General features: G+C 42.2%; 1 protein-coding gene across 2 annotated transcripts in view; it reads left to right on the top strand.

The window, feature by feature from the left end:
* Nucleotides 1-16,122, top strand: part of PKP4 (plakophilin 4) — a 165,008-nt gene that overhangs the window by 67,738 nt on the left and 81,148 nt on the right. The gene's annotated exons all lie outside the window — the stretch shown is intronic.

The raw sequence follows: 16,122 nt of genomic DNA, 5'->3' as shown, positions 1-16,122 counted from the left end.
TGAAAGCACAGCAGTGGAAGAGAAAAGCATGAACTTCATTCGTTTTGAATAGCTATATTTTGACAATCATTCTGCTATAGAAAACAGATTTATAGGATGGGCAGCTGTTCTGAACCTCCTTTATTCCTTAATTCTAGAAGTATCTCCACCCACAATTATTTTCACCTCTGCTTGTGGCCTTTGGATTTGTAGAGAACACACACACTACAATGCGCACAATTGATCTTGGACATCTCAAGTCTGTCTCTTTCTGCTCTTAAAATGTTGTTGTTATTTGATTTATTCAGGGATTCAACAAAGCGATGTGGCCCCACAGGATAATTCACTAAATCACATCAATGTAGTTTTGCTAATAGCAACAAATATTATCTACACTATTAAATTAACTTCTGCACTATTAAATTAACTTTTGACTTGAAACATGGATACATTTGCCTCTGTGCAAAATCTATAACAAATTTATAATTTCAGTTCCAGATCATTCTCGTTTCTGTTAGAAATGTGTTAAAAAGAATGAGTTTGTTTCTTAAGCTCAACAATTGTTTTGACTGTGTGCCTATGAAAGAGTTGGAAACTAATGTACTGATACAAGCATATTCTGATTTTCAGACTTTAGAACCATCTTACAGCTCAGTATTGGATACAATACGGATCTGTGGCTTGAACTGAAAGGCAATAAGTCTAATACCATGATGGCGAACCTATGGCATGCATGCCACAAGTGGCATGTGTAGGCCTCTCTGCTGGCATGTGAGCCCTCGCCCCAGCTGAGCTCTGCGCGTGGGCCTCCCGCCGGCCACCTGATTTTCAGGTCTCTGAAGCACTATTGTTTAATCAAAATGCAGTTAAAACAGTATACAAGCCATGAAACAATGCCTCACAGGAGCAGATAGAGGTAAATCCTAGAGAGGTAGGAAATGCATCACTGAACAATGGAGATGAACGCTAGAGAGGAATAAAGCTGCATACGAGGCAGACATAACACCTGTAACAGCATAGGCATGTGGGGAAGGGTGGGGGGAGCATGGGGGGGCAGTATGCCCCCTGCGTCCCTTTTTTTGTCCCAGGAGGCTTCAGGGAGGCTTGCTAGGTCCAAAACGGGGCACAGGGGGGTCGCGCGTGCGGGGTGGGGGAAGCGCACGCAGGGGGATAGCGCGTGCATGCGCAGGGGGGTGTCATGCACGCATTGTATTGGTGTAAGCACACACATGTTGTCGTGGGCACCTGTGCACACACTTTCAGCATGCAAGGACAAAAAGGTTAGCCATCACTGGTCTAGAATCTATCTAATCTTTTCTTGTAGGGATGTTGCCTACCGTATTTTTCGGAGTATAAGATGCACATTTTTTCCTCCTAAAAGAGGCTGAAAATTTGGGTGCGTCTTATACTCTGAATGTAACCCCGCGCAGTGCCCAAAATGGCTACCCAGAACAGCTGCTGCCATCTCTTACCCCTTCCACACTTTGCCTGCTTTAGTCACTGGAGCTCTCTCCGACTATCAGCTGTGCTTTTGAAGCTGTTTTTCAGCCCCAACGCAAGCGAAGCGATCTTACGTGCTTTGCCTGCTTTTCTAATTGCTGCTCCCTCCGACAATCAGCTGTGCTTTAGAAGCACAGCCCCAACCAACCCCAACCTCAAACTCAGCAAGCAAACTAATGTTCTGGGACTAGCCAGATGAATACCTGGTATGCAGAATTCCCCCCCACCCATTTTCCTTCCCAAAAACTAACGTGTGTCTTATACTCTGAAAAATACATACCTCTTAAATCATCCTTTTGAGATTTAGTGATCATAACCTAACACAGTATTTTGGGATTTGTGTAATCTTTTGTGCGTCATGATATCTATGATTTTATTTTAGATTCTTTTCTTAATAAGCCCCAAACATTGCCTTCACAATACCAAACTGAACCATCATTTCATTTTCTCTTTCCATATGCTTAAAGTATACCAGTTTATATTAAAAATAACATATAGCCTACCAGATACCATAGTTTTGATTTGATTTAATACTTCCCAAAAATGTAAGATAAATATATGGTCATAATGTAGATGCTTTTCCAAGTTGAAGCATGAATGTTGTTATTATTACTGTTATTATGGATCCATTCGCCATTCACTTTGCATTTTCTCCTATTGAATTAATTTACCAGTTTAATGTCCATTTCCCAAAATTGATTTTTTTTTGTGCTAACCATTTTAGAATATTGGAAATCATCAGACAAGCACCAAATCATTCACAAGCAAGTCAAAAAACATCAAACCCAGATTATTCTAATGATAAATTTGTTTTAATCTACTTTTAATTCAGATTGACTATTGTTGCTTATATATTGCTATTTTTCTAATAGTTGCACTAGAGAACTTTGTAAATGTAGCCTATTTAGAATAACATGGAATCATATGATCTAGAGGTATTTGAATGCTTCATCAACCTTAAAAGAAAACTTGAAATAATTCAGCTTTTCATAGGTTCAGGCAGGCTTCTTGCTTTTTCAATACTTTCCAAATAAATTTCTGCAGCTTGATTAGGTTTGTAAATTCAGAATCACCACACCACTATATTTTAAACCTAACACCTGCTACTATAAACAACTGGTAATGATTATTTTTCTTTGAGTAGGTGGCTGTCCACATGATTAAGATAATGGAAGCTTGAGGGGGGAAAAACATTACCATGAAATTATGTCAATTTTTCATATGTACAATTTATGTAATCTGTCAAAATTCAGAAGCAGTAATTTTTTTTAACCAGAAATCTCACTAATTATAAATAACAAGTTTTTATAATTGAGAAAGGAGGTATAGAGTGCAAGAGATTAAAAGTAAATACAATTATCGAATCTGAGGCTTTTGGCTTGAATACTTCTCATTCAATATTTCTTCTATTATGTTAACAAACTCTGAACTTTCAGTCAACAAAACAATCAAATATGTCTGGAGGTAGGAAATACCTTAAAATAATGCCCATACTTTCATGATTAATTAAAATGGATATGTAAAGCATTATGTTGATGAAATTTGTGTAGATTACCAGGATGAGCCCCCGAGGGAGGGATAAAGTACATCATTAGTTTGGAGTCCCTTCGCACCCACAAGAGATCTAAGTCCAGCCCCTTTTGAATTCCATTGGTTCTTATCTACCACCAATTTCCCTGGACTATTAGTAGTTCAGTTTCTTGTTTAGAAATGGCATAAAATAAACTTCTACTTACTTGAACAACCCTGATTTCTTGCACTTGACAATTTGTAGCTTATGAAAATGAGTACTGTTCAGCTATTACTACCTCAAATTCAACATGCCAAAATATAAGTGAGACTTCGGCCTGTGGGTGCAAACTCTTTAAGATAGCCTTGCCTACAGGTTCCACAAATTTATAGTTTACTGTTGTATGTAAAATGGGAAGTCACATGTTAATAATTTAACTTCTTGTCCTAATCATAATTGTTACAAACAGAAGGGGTAATATGCTGTTTTATATGTCAAATGAATGAGCTATGTTTGCAGACAAGATGCAAAAATACAAGAATATTCACGTGATTATATACTTGCTGAGGTTACCATGGCTTGGGAATCCTTTTGATTTCCTATGTCAATTTTTAAGTAATTGAGATTTTTACCATCTTTGTATATGAATATTAATCTAAGATAAATATTTTAAAATATTTACATAATAAAAATATTTTGCTTCTGGGAGAAATATTCTAAGATATTTAAATTTCCATAAATGCACTAGACCCTATAGGAAGAATATGAGATTAAATCCAGTTAATTAAATAATGTGATAATTTCCTATCTGTCATACTATTTTAATAAATATCGGTATGGAATGTTCCCAATTAACAATAAGACCAAATATACAATCGGCATATAATAATGATTCATGCTCATCCATTTTAATACCCAGAATGTCCTTCAGTTGCCTTGCAAGATAGGCCAATGGTTTCAGTGTTAAATTAAATATAAATGGAATCAAAGGGCATCCTTAATAAGTCCCAAGCAAAATTTTGGTAGATGAGGAAATAATTCCATTTGTAATATTTCTAGCAAAGGAACAAGAACTGCACGCTTCAATCCACTTGATAATGAAATATGTAAGTTCATAATTGGTGAAAAATTTAAATTGTGCCATATCCAGGGAAACATCACTATAAATTTCAATTTTCAGAATACATTTCTAAGATACCAATTTACCTAATTTCCTATGAAACCAGACTGCATAGTCTGATGGTCAAAGGTAAAATCATCTATAGGCTATCTGCCAAGATTGTTGTCAGAATTTTTGATACAAGCATTTAACAAAATGTCAGACAGTAGCTTGCACAGTTAGTGGAATCTGCAAAAAGATTGATAGAATGTCTGGTACTCCAGCCCTATTCTTGTTGTAGAGGAATTAAAAGTTTCCTATATCTACCATATTTAATATACAGGTAGTCCATGACTTATGACCCTTCTCTCAACGCCCATTCAAAATTATAATGATGCTGAAAAAATGGACTTGCGACTTATGCCCAAAGTTATGGCTCTAGCAGTGTCCCTGCAGTCACATAATCAAAATTCAGATGTTTGGCAGCCCGCTCACACTTGCCACCAAAGGGGTGCTTCTTAATTCCCCCCACATGCCACTTCAAAAATGAGGGAGGAAAGGTTTCCAAAGACAGTACAGCTTTAGCTATGCAGTTTTCGGAAACCTTTCAGTATTTTATCTACACCCAATTGAAAACCATCACAGCTCATGGTCCACAATGTATTTTATAGCACGTACCATTCATTTGCACATCATGAAATCGGGAAACACTGTAAAGACAAGCAAACCTTATTAGAACCTTGACCTAGTCAAGAATCTTCTTTCTTCTCCCATCCACTTTTCAATAAAAGAAAAATATAAAATATATTTTGCAGGGTCATATTCACCTATCATAACTTGTAAGCAGTTGGTGGTGTTTTAGTGCCCTTAGCAGCCTAGATCATGAGGTTGAAAGGTGGTAGCAAACTGACAAATAATGATAGTGTAATTTCCCACCTGGAATCAATGAAAGAGAAGCAAAGAACCATTATGGGACAAGCTTAACACTGAGAAGGCAGGAGAGAGTGACCTGTCTCACCCCTCCAGCATATAAGATTCTTGTGCTGATCATTTTTGATACTGAATTTAAAAATAATGTTTGTGGCTCAATTATTTCTGCTTAACTAGTATTGGGAAACCATTAACACTGCTCTGAATTTACCAAAAGTTCACAAATTTTGAAAAATGTTCTTGCTTTAAGATAAAGCATGGAGTCATAACCAGTATGTACTGGAAAAATGTATCTCCCCGAAAAATGCAGTTTATTTGGAGCAGTTCACTGAAGCAGTATTCTTGGAGCAGCCATTTTTAATTACTTGCACTCATTGCCATTCTGTTCACAAACCTGTAATGCCACAAGTCAATTTCTCCAGGGATGTAAAAACCCAAATTGTAACAATCCCTACCAACTGGAATTAAAAATGTATATCTAAATCTTCTTTAGAACATTTATATTTTGGGTAACTCAGTCAGGGTTCCTATTAAATAGATGCAGGCAGCTGGTTGCAGCGACTTACTATTGAGGCTTTATGAACATTTTAAGCTGAATAGTTTTGAAATAGTGCTGGAATTACTTCCAAACTGTGGATTGTCATTAGAGCAGGGTCTTCTCAAAGAAAGGTAGGTTATTTTGTTAACATTTTTGATTGTATACATAAACAATCCCAATTTCTCTCCCCCACCCCTGTCTTTATCGTACTTCCTCTCAAACATGTAAGTTAAACTATAGAAGATTAATATATACCACATGAATGCTATATAAACCAGATGTCAGGATTCCAGGTAATACACCCATAGCAAAAAAAACCTCTGAGGCAGGTAGATTCCTCAAAGAATAGTTTTATTGGATATATCATATTGGCACAGTTCTGGTGAAAACCAACTCTGAAGGTTCCTACGGTTTTCACCTAATTAAAAGTAAAAAAAAATTCTCCTTTCCCAAACAAACAGTCAAGGTGTCATCCGATTGTCTGATAACTTCAGTCCTCCTCTCTCTCTGACCACCTATGGGATGTCCTTGGTTCCCAGGAGAAAGTATTTTGTTTTGGCTACAAAACCCCAGCTATGTCTATTTCCCCCTCTCTATCCCTCAGCTCCAGTATGGCAACGCTGAAGCTTCAAAATGGCTCCGGTCAGGTCAGTTTCAGAATTGACATCAGATAGTTAGATATATATAACTGTCAGGGCTTTTCATTTAGAAATTCAAGGTAAAATAGGTAGAGTTCCCTCCTATCTTTTCCACACAGTAGCTCCGTAAGATAGGGTGACCATCTGTGGATAAGAATGGATAACTAGTAACTGTAGATCATATTCTGGTAGTGTACTACCTTGTTTGGAAGTCTGTGTACAATTTAAAACTCCCATTTCATGTGGTATTTCAGGACTTTAAATTTGTCTTCTATAGCCAGAAGGATTTTGTGGGAATAGCTCAGAAATAGTATGATGGATAAAGCAGCGTCTTTATTTGATCCAGAAGTTTGACATCCATTCCTCCTTGAGAATAATATGTAGCTATCAATGCTGTTTTCTAATGATACACATGAGAGACATGTGCAGAAGGAATGCCTTCTGGCCCTTGCCCTGTTTAATTTATTAATTCCATAATTGAATTGTTGAACAGCTCAAACTATCACTAGATCCCAATATTGCATTCAGATGATACAGTTCTTGTTGCCCATTCTTCTACATGGCTTAGAAATGTGATGAATGATGTAGTCTGATATTGCATACAGAACAGGGAGGTTCTTCCGAAAATCTGAAATCATAGCCTTTGCCAAAAAGGTTAAGCTATAAGGTGGAATGTAAGAGTGGAACCCAACAGAGCAAACCCATGCCTTTAAAAGCTTGGGATTTGTTTTCCATTCCAAGGGAGTTTGGAGGACTCACCATGATTGCTGGACAATTGTATGGAGATTCAACCTTATTGCTGCAACAGTGGCTCTAGTCCAAAGAAAATCAGGTTCACTGCTCATCCGTGAGCCAGTCCTCTAGTACATTTCATCTTTCCCAGCTCCTCTGTAAACTAAGGATAGCTTCAGGCTGCATGGCACTGGGGAGGAAGGCAATATAGGAATAATCAAGTCCAAAGCCCAAGCTGCCGTCTTATCTCAAGTGACAACCAAAGTCTCAGTCAGTTTGTGCAACCCTAACTCTTGAATAATTCCTTTTTCCCTCTGGCTTCATTAAGCCCCTGAGGAGAACCAGTCGAGTAGGTTCAGCCTCTCCATAATCAGGAGTGGCACAGAGCATTTTTAGGAGATGAGAAATTCTCCCAGAAGGCTGTGGAGTGGGTCAGGAGTGGGATGATCCAGTTGGTCTGGCCAGTCATTGAGTTGAATAGTTTTGGCCACACCTCCTCGTGCCTCCGTCGCCTCCGGTTTTATTCGACTCAGTGATCTGACCAGACGGAATTTCGAGTCTTCTCACTCCTGACGCACTGTCAACGTTATTTTTGCTTCAAATTGAAGATTGAGGTTTCTGCGCTGTGCGAGCTGGCCACTTCAGTTTTAGGCTGAAAACGCCACCGCCGCGCCGCCACTACCCGCCCGCTCCACAGCTAATCAGTGCTAGCGCTCCCATCGCTTCGCCGCTTGCATTAAGTGACAGCTATTTTTGCAGCACCAGCAGGCGATTCGATTCAGCAGTTCCCTCAGCCGATAGCTGCTGGAACCTCACCAATGGCGGCCATTATCGCGTCTCCAATATCACGCCAGCGGTCGCCATTTTGAGTCGATGTTTTCGGCGGCCATTTCTTTCTAGCGCGATCACGAAAGCTGTCACACTCCTACGAAGAAGTTCAACCTATATCAAAGGGTTCTTACCTTGTTGTTGTTGGCGGCCAACGTAGCCTTTCGAGCTGGGTGGTCAAGCCTTATTATGGAGTGAGTAGAATCACCATGGGCTGCCACCTTGCTTCCTTTGGGGTGGCCATTTTGTTACCACATCTCCACCTCAGGCAGCCATTTAAAAAAAATTAATTACAATTCTGCCACTGCAGTTTGCTTTCGACCATTTATCAGCCCCTCTGGTACTGGTGTGTCCAGATACCTGGAGAAGCCGTCCATTGTTCATCAGCAGCGCAGGCTATTATCCTCGCCCTTTTAGCCAACATCTCAATGGCAGAACGGTCATCTGATAACAAGACCGAGACCAACCACAAGGCCACTTCCAAGTCTGCTTCTGGCAAAAAATCTCAATCGCAGACTGAAATTAAAGACCTCCAATGTCGCCAAAGGGCACTGGAGCATCAATATTTGCAAGCAGAAAGGGAGAGAGCTGATCTTGAGGCTTCCACTTCAAGTGCCCACTCTGGTTCTATTGACCCGGACGCTGATGATAACCTTGACCTCTCCAGAGCTTTGTCCCCAGAAAGAACTGACCAGCAATGTTCTGATTCTCCACCTTCCAAGAACCAGAATAAAGGGGACCCCTTCGCTTGCGCAATTACCCCTCAGGAACCACTGGCACCACCACCTGCCCAGCGTTCTAACTCGCTGGAATTGCAAGATCCAAAATTTGATTGCCAGGGCCATCTCACATGGCATTGCTGCGGCCATCCAGGAACACCACTCAGCTTCTGCGGTTTCGGAAAGCCTTCATTCATGATGCACCCGAGTTTCGCCTTCTGCCAGCCTCACTGGATCCCCTGATAGGTCCCCAACGAGATCTAGGGGCAGCGCTGACCTCGGCCTGGATGACGAGCCACAGAGAGATAATGATCTCTCTGATGACAAAGGTGCTTCTCCGGATGTTCCGGCCTTTACGGGCCTATTTCCTCAGGGACTCTTCAAGTCACTGCTGCACAAGGCGAAAGTCACTTCAGGCCTCTTGGATCCCTTTACTGATTCTGCTTCAACTTCAACCGGCCACGGTATCTTCTCCGAACCAGTTGCCGAACAACTTTTCATCCCGGCACCCAAACTGTTTACAGACATGGTCTGAAAACAATGGGCCAATCCATCATCTTTTCCTACGCCCAGCGGCACTGACCGTCACAATTATGATATGGAGCCTTCGCTGACCACCATTCTACAGGTACCCTCTGTGGATGGCTCTGTGGCTGCCCTTTCCTCTCCTTCCCCCTATATCTCGGGTGATACGTCTGAGGGCCTTAAACCTGAGGACAGGAAATTTGACTTGTCCTTTAAGAAAACACATCGGGCTTCAGCCTGAGCAATACAGGCCGCGACTGCGGCCTCTTTCTTCACCCGTTCCTCACTACTATGGCTGCAACAGCTGCAATCACGTTTACCCGCCCAAGAGGTCCGAATCCACCAGGACCTTAACAAGATCATTGCAGCCACTCAATTTGCATCCGATGCCACTCACAACACTGCCAAATACGCATCAAGAGCAATGACATCATCAGTCACCTCGCGACGCCTATTATGGCTCCACCAATGGCCAGCTGACCTAAAAGCAAAATGGCGACTCGCATCAGCCCCGTACACGGGGTCTAAGTTATTTGGTGACTCCCTCGAACATTTATTAGTTGAGGACAAGGACAGAAAGAAGGTTTTGCCTTCCGCCACTAGAAGGGCGGATCGCAGGGCAGCCCCATATTACCGCAGGCAGTCTGCCCGATACTTTCCCCAGGAGGGCTCTAGCCAATGCTCTTATTCCAGGGCTCCTTTCGCCAACAGGACAGGGGTTCCTTTCGGGACAAGCCAAAGTCATACGGCCCTTCAAAACGGCCATTTTGCGGGACTGGCAACCGCTATTTCCATCGTCAGAAATGACTCAATTCCCACTCCTCCCATAGGAGGCAGGCTGAGCCTCTTTGTAGACAGGTGGGCCCGCATCACATCCATACCATCGAATTCGGACTCCCGTTGGAATTCCTTTCCAGCCCCCCGAACCGCTTCGTACCATGCCCTATCTCCAACTCCCTTCAGAAACCCAGACTCATGGAGCTTGCTATCCAATATCTCTTAGACATCAATGCTGTGGAGGAGGTACCCCCCCCCCAATGGAGGCAGGGATATTACTCAATCCTTTTCGTGGTGCTGAAGCGCTCTGCGGGCTGGAGAGCGATACTCAACTTAAAATCACTGAATACCTACCTTGTCTACAGGAGGTTCAAAATGAACACTCTGAAGTCCATTCTAGAGGGGATCAGGCCAGAAGACTTCCTAGCTTCCGTAGACCTTTCCGAAGCCTACCTACATATCCCTATCTCACCGGCCCACCGGTGTTATCTCAGATTCTGCTATCCGGGGCGACACCTGCAATATCGTGCCCTCCCATTCGGCCTGGCATCGGCACCGCGCAGCTTCACAAAGGTCCTAGCGGCCCTTGTGGCGCACTTACGCTCCGTCCCAGTATGGCTTCAAGCCTACTTGGACAACATATTAGTTCAGGCCCACACTCTTCCACGGGCGCTAGCCGACCTACAATTAACCTTGCAGGTCCTATGGGAACACGGGTTCTTAGTCAACTTACCCAAGAGCCAATTGGAACTCCGAACCCGCTTAACACACCTCAGGGCAATAATCGACACCCGGGCGGGACAAGTGTTCCTCTCTCACGAGAGGAGGGACAATCTCAGACTACTCATCCGTCAAATCCTCCTGGAGCTGACGGTGTCCAAACTCACCCTCTCGAAACTGTCAGGGAAACTGGCATCTTGCATAAATATCGTGCCTTGGGCCTGACTAAAGCACACAGTCTCCAATGGCTCCTGCTACCGTATCAACGGAACAAGACTGCTGCTTCTCATACAAAGCTGAGGGTGCCTCTGTCGGTTCGCCGATCATTACGCTGGTGGATATCCCCAGCCCTGGACAGGGTATGTGTATTCACAGACATTCACCCGATAGTCATTGCGACAGACGGACCAGACAGACAGCCCTGGCCAACAGGGCTCCTCTGTGCGTTTCCGCCTCTAGCATTAATCCCTCGAGTGATACGCAAGATACTAGCGGAGAAAATGGACATAATTCTCATCGCCCCCCCACTGGCCGAGGAGGCTTTGGTTCTCGGACCTTGTGGTCCTCTCCATAGCGCGTCCTTGGAGGTTTCCAACCGAGACGGTGTCTCTCAGGCAGGGGGCAGTCAACCACCCGGAGCCCCAATGGCTCAATCTGACCGCCTGGCAATTGAGGGGCTCCTTCTGAGACAGGCACTCTATTCCGAGGACGTCATTCGTGTCATGCAGGCGGACAGGAGACAGTCCACCATCAGACTCTACAGTATCACCTGGAAGGTATTCATTTCTCGGTGCTCTGCACGTGAGATAAATTTCCTTTCAGCTTTTGTTCCGCAGGTCCTGGAGTTCCTCCACGATGGCTTCCGTAAGGGACTGGTGCTCAACACACTTAAACGCCATGTTGCTGCGCTCTCCACGGTACTGTCGCCCAGGGATGGAACGCCGCTGTCTCATCATCCATCCATTCACAGGTTTTTACGTGGGGTTCGGAATCTTCGTCCCCCAGTAGTTCACCGGTATCCCTCCTGGGACTTACCACGAGTACTAAAGGCCCTCACCGAACCACCATTCGAGCCTTTACGCACATCGAGCCTCAGGTACCTATCTCTAAAGGTAGCCTTCCTGGTGGCAATTACTTCCACCCGCCGCATTTCGGAACTGGTGGCCCTCTCCATCCGGCCTGACCTATGTATCATCCACACGGACAGAGTGGTCCTCCGACTGGACCCATCCTTTGTTCCTAAAATTAACTCCCGGTTCCATCGGGAACAGGAAATTATTCTTCCAAATTTCTGCCCCAGACCAGCTCACCCACTGGAACACAAATGGCACACCCTAGATGTCCGCAGAGCTATTAAGATCTGCATCTTGCGGACAGACGCTCTGAGGCGCTATTTGTATCATTTCAACTCGCCTCATTGGGATCTAAGGTATCTTCGGCCACCATAGGTTGTTGGCTCCGGTCTTGCATTGCCCGGGCGTATGAAGCACAGTCTATCCCTCATCACTCCCCTGCCAAGGGAGACGAGGCGTTGGACTTACCGTGAACACCGTTTCTCCGGGGGCTGCGGAGTGGGTCAGCCCCTCCCGCCTGCGACTCTTCCACAACTTCTTGCTAACTCTTGGCAGAGGCTGTCTTTTAGATCTCGCTTCGTCGAACAAAACTGGAGGCGACGGAGGCACGAGGAGACGTGGCCAAAACTATTTGACTCAATGACTGGCCAGACCAACTGGATCATTCCACTCCTGACTCACTCCGCAGCCCCCGGAGAAACGGCGTTCACGGTAAGTCCAACGCCTCATCTCCCTTGGCAGGGGAGTGATGACAATCTCCCCAACTCCATATCATGTTGCCGCTCATCCAACAGGAAAACCAGATCCAAATAGTAACCACCATTATATTTTGGGCCTTCGGTGACCTGGTTTAGAGTCATGGCTGCCATGGTGACAATGAATTCCTGAGCTATCTCAGACTCCATCCCAAAGGAATGCAGATTGAAGACCCCCAAGACCATAAGACTGGGGAACTCTGCCTTCAATCTGGACAGTGAGGTTCCTTTGCAGCAGGGAGGGAGGTATAGCATTAACAGTCCCACTTGATTCCTAAAGCCAATTTAACAAACAAGGCCTCATGCCCGGTAGCCTGCAAAGCAGCACCTCTGGCTGCCAGCAGAATGCCCCAGACAATCATAGCTACACTGCCCTAGAGTTTTGGTTGATGACAGAGAGCAACCGCTCTCTCCATTCCCAACAAATCACATATGATGGAGGCCTTATTTAATAGCAGCAGTCAGAAGTCCAGGACTTTGAAAGTTCAATGACCAGGATTTAGATTGAGCATAAATGGTAGAATAGTATATCTCCTTCCATCCATCACTACCTAAATGTCTCTGCCTGTTCTCAACCCCCCTGAAATGTCTTCTTTCTCAACTACCTGACAACCTCCTTCCCAGGCCAAAGGTCTCGTTCTCTTCCTATGAATTATCTACCCACCAAAAAGGGTCCAGGCTGCTGAAATGCTTCTGCGGTTAGCAGCCCAGCAGTTCCTCTCCCAGCAACCTCAATTACAATCCAACTCATGTACAGTGCACCCTGAATCATGCCAACTCTCACCCAGCCATCAGGCAACCACCCTCAATAGTAAATGGAATGAAATCCTTCTATTCATAGATGACAAGTCTGAAAATTCCACAGCTTCTATCCTCTAAATATTTTAACAGTAGATAGGCCTCAGGGATGAGCACATAGTCTAGCACTCCTATAATTACAGCGCCATCCTCCAGGGTCCAGCAATCATAGGGTAGAATAAGATGGTCATTAGGCTTCAACAGGCCATTGCACAGAAGCCTCGGGGTCCTGGCTGGTCCCACAACACCATTGGCCTACTTCTGCCTTCTCTGCTGTCATTCTACCCCATCACATACTGCTTCTGTCCATAAGATCCTTTTGAATATGCATAAAGCCACTTTAATTATTTAATGGCCATTCCTTGTACTTTGAACATTATAAACAGAGGGAATGATATGGGTTCATGTTTTCATTCTCAGGAACAATTAAAAATGCTTTCCTATCAGTTGTGTAAATTATATATCATAAATGAACATCAAGGTCGTTTTGGAGATGCTGCTTTTAATGAACATTTTTAAATTAATTGTTTATGTCTTGAACATGTTTGGCTAAGAAATTTTGTTTTTCTAAAAGTTAATGAAAAGTTATTTTTATTATCTATGTTTTTTTCCTGCCATCATCCAAGCCTACGAACATAATTCAGCTGAATGTTTTTTGGCATTAATTTCCATTTGTTTAATGCAGTCTTCCTTAAATGGCTGTTGCATTATTTATTGTATTTTTATATAAAATTACAGAAGCTATTTTTTCCCAATCTATGTGTTTTATGGTACAGAGGAAGAAAGGGCTAGCTGAAAAACTAAAAACAAAAGAATTGTTTAATTTCAGGGAAATGCATGTAGTGTATAGCCAAAACAAACTTCAGTTTATACTAAAAGTAAATTGAGTTATAGCCTTTAAAGGTTGTATGTTTGTGTGCATGTAAGGTTCTCATATTTTATGATGAGAAGACCCAAAAACATTTGATTTATTAAAGTAGAAATTCAATAGTATTTTGTTTTTTTAATGTATGCCGTCTTGCAGACATTACTACTTTCCAGTAAATTAAGCAATTCACCTACTGCCATATAATGCCTTTATTTTGCTTTTCTGGATTTATGTGAAAACTCTTCTAAAATTAATTTAAGAGGACATCCTTAAGAACATTTTTTTTGTGATGTAATCACAAATTCTATTACAATGTACAACAAGAGAAGGTCATGTTTATTTTAGTTAACACTACCCATCTGGAGAGTAGGTGTTGATGGGTTTAGAACAGAACTGCTCTGGTTAACTTTTAAAAAAAAACAGTCTGAGCATTCCCACAGTACAAAAACATAAATAAAACTGCCAGTATCACAGTAATGGAAGAGATGATTAAAAATATTTGGTTTCTGTTTAACACACACAAAAAAGAACAAATTGTAACTAATATCCCAGATCTAATTATATAATATTGTTACATTGGTTGAGTGTACTTGGTATTGCCTATTGATCTGTTAGATCAAACAGCATTTCCCTTTTGCGGGGATGAAATCGTAAGTTCCATGTATAACTAAATTTCTCCACATATCCAATAAAATTTTCTGATATCCTTATATCTTTAAAAGCTTTGAAATTTCAAGCCCCTGAACACTCCTTACTTGAGTTTCTAATATATGCTACATCTGGAGCAAGTACATATTAATTGCTCCTGTATGTTTTAATGTATTGAATTAAAAATAAATAAATAAACATAAAAAAATTAAAATGCTGCTCTTTTCCCCTTTCTACCCTGGATTTATTGGAGGATCTATTCTCTTCAGCCTTTAGTGACTTTGTCCTGTCTAAGTGCTAAAGCATAAATGCTTAATTATTGTTTTGTTTTTTTTTAAAAAAACAGTCCTTTTGAAATCTACGTATTTAGAAAAGTGACTTAAGATTTCTTGAGGGAAGAGTTACTGATATATCACTTCATATACATTCTCTTTGGATGATGTCTATTACTTTCATATCTACATTTGCACCAATCAATTTTTTTTTACTACCGGTTCTGTGGGTGTGGCTTGGTGGGCGTGGCATGGCTTGATGAGCGTGGCATGGCAGGCTTGGCAGGGGAAGCGTACTGTAAAATCTCCATTCCCACCCCACTCCAGGGGAAGGATACTGTAAAATCTCCATTCCCTCCCCAATCCAGGGGAAGGTTATTGCAAAATCCCCATTTCCTCCTGATCAGCTGGGACTCGGGAGGCAGAGAATAGATGGGGGCAGGGCCAGTCAGAGGTGGTATTTACCGTTTCTCCGAACTACTCAGAATTTATGCTACTGGTTCTCCAGAACTGGTCAGAACCTGCTGAAACCCACCTCTGATTTGCATCAATGAAAATTCTAACCCTGCAATCCAATGTACTTATTCAAGTTCAAACTACATTCGGTGTAGTTTATCTTCTGGAGCTAGGTGATGAAAGGGACTGTGTTGAAAGTACTAGATTAGGACCAGGGAGACTGAGATAATCCCTCTCCTATCCAAGTTTCTGTTGTTTGGAAGCACAGAATTTTTGAAGTAATGTTACAGTAGATGCTACTTTATATAGTAAATTTCACATATCGCAGATTAATTTAAGATCAATTTTTCCTGTTCCTAATGTCACTATTTTTACTACAATGCATGAAAACCAATTACTAGGTGTACTGTGTGGTCTCACATTTCATCTATCTCCATCCCATTCATTCATCTAGCTAATTCTTATCTCTCACAGGTGCTTATACTTTTATACCTTTTTAATCTCCCCTAGGAGGGGGAAATAATCCATTGCAAAAATTAACATAAAATAGATCAGTAAGAAGATTGATCTATTTCCATTCTGGAAGGGGGGGGAAACAATCCCATGACTGTTTCCTGTGAATATCCGAAATGTTCAAATACTGTATAACTTTGTAATTTGATAATTTCTTTAGAAGCATTAGCTGTATTTAAAAGACAAAGTGAGAATAAATGTCTCATAAAATGGTTTATGGAGAGATGGTGCAAGTAATTAAGTT

This window comes from Pituophis catenifer, unplaced genomic scaffold (genome assembly GCF_029215685.1).
Source record: "Pituophis catenifer annectens isolate HBS135680 unplaced genomic scaffold, rPitCat1.0.hap2 SCAF_1, whole genome shotgun sequence".
NCBI lineage: Eukaryota > Metazoa > Chordata > Lepidosauria > Squamata > Colubridae > Pituophis > Pituophis catenifer.
Note: the sequence above shows the minus strand (reverse complement) of the source record. Positions and strands in the feature narration are given on the sequence as shown.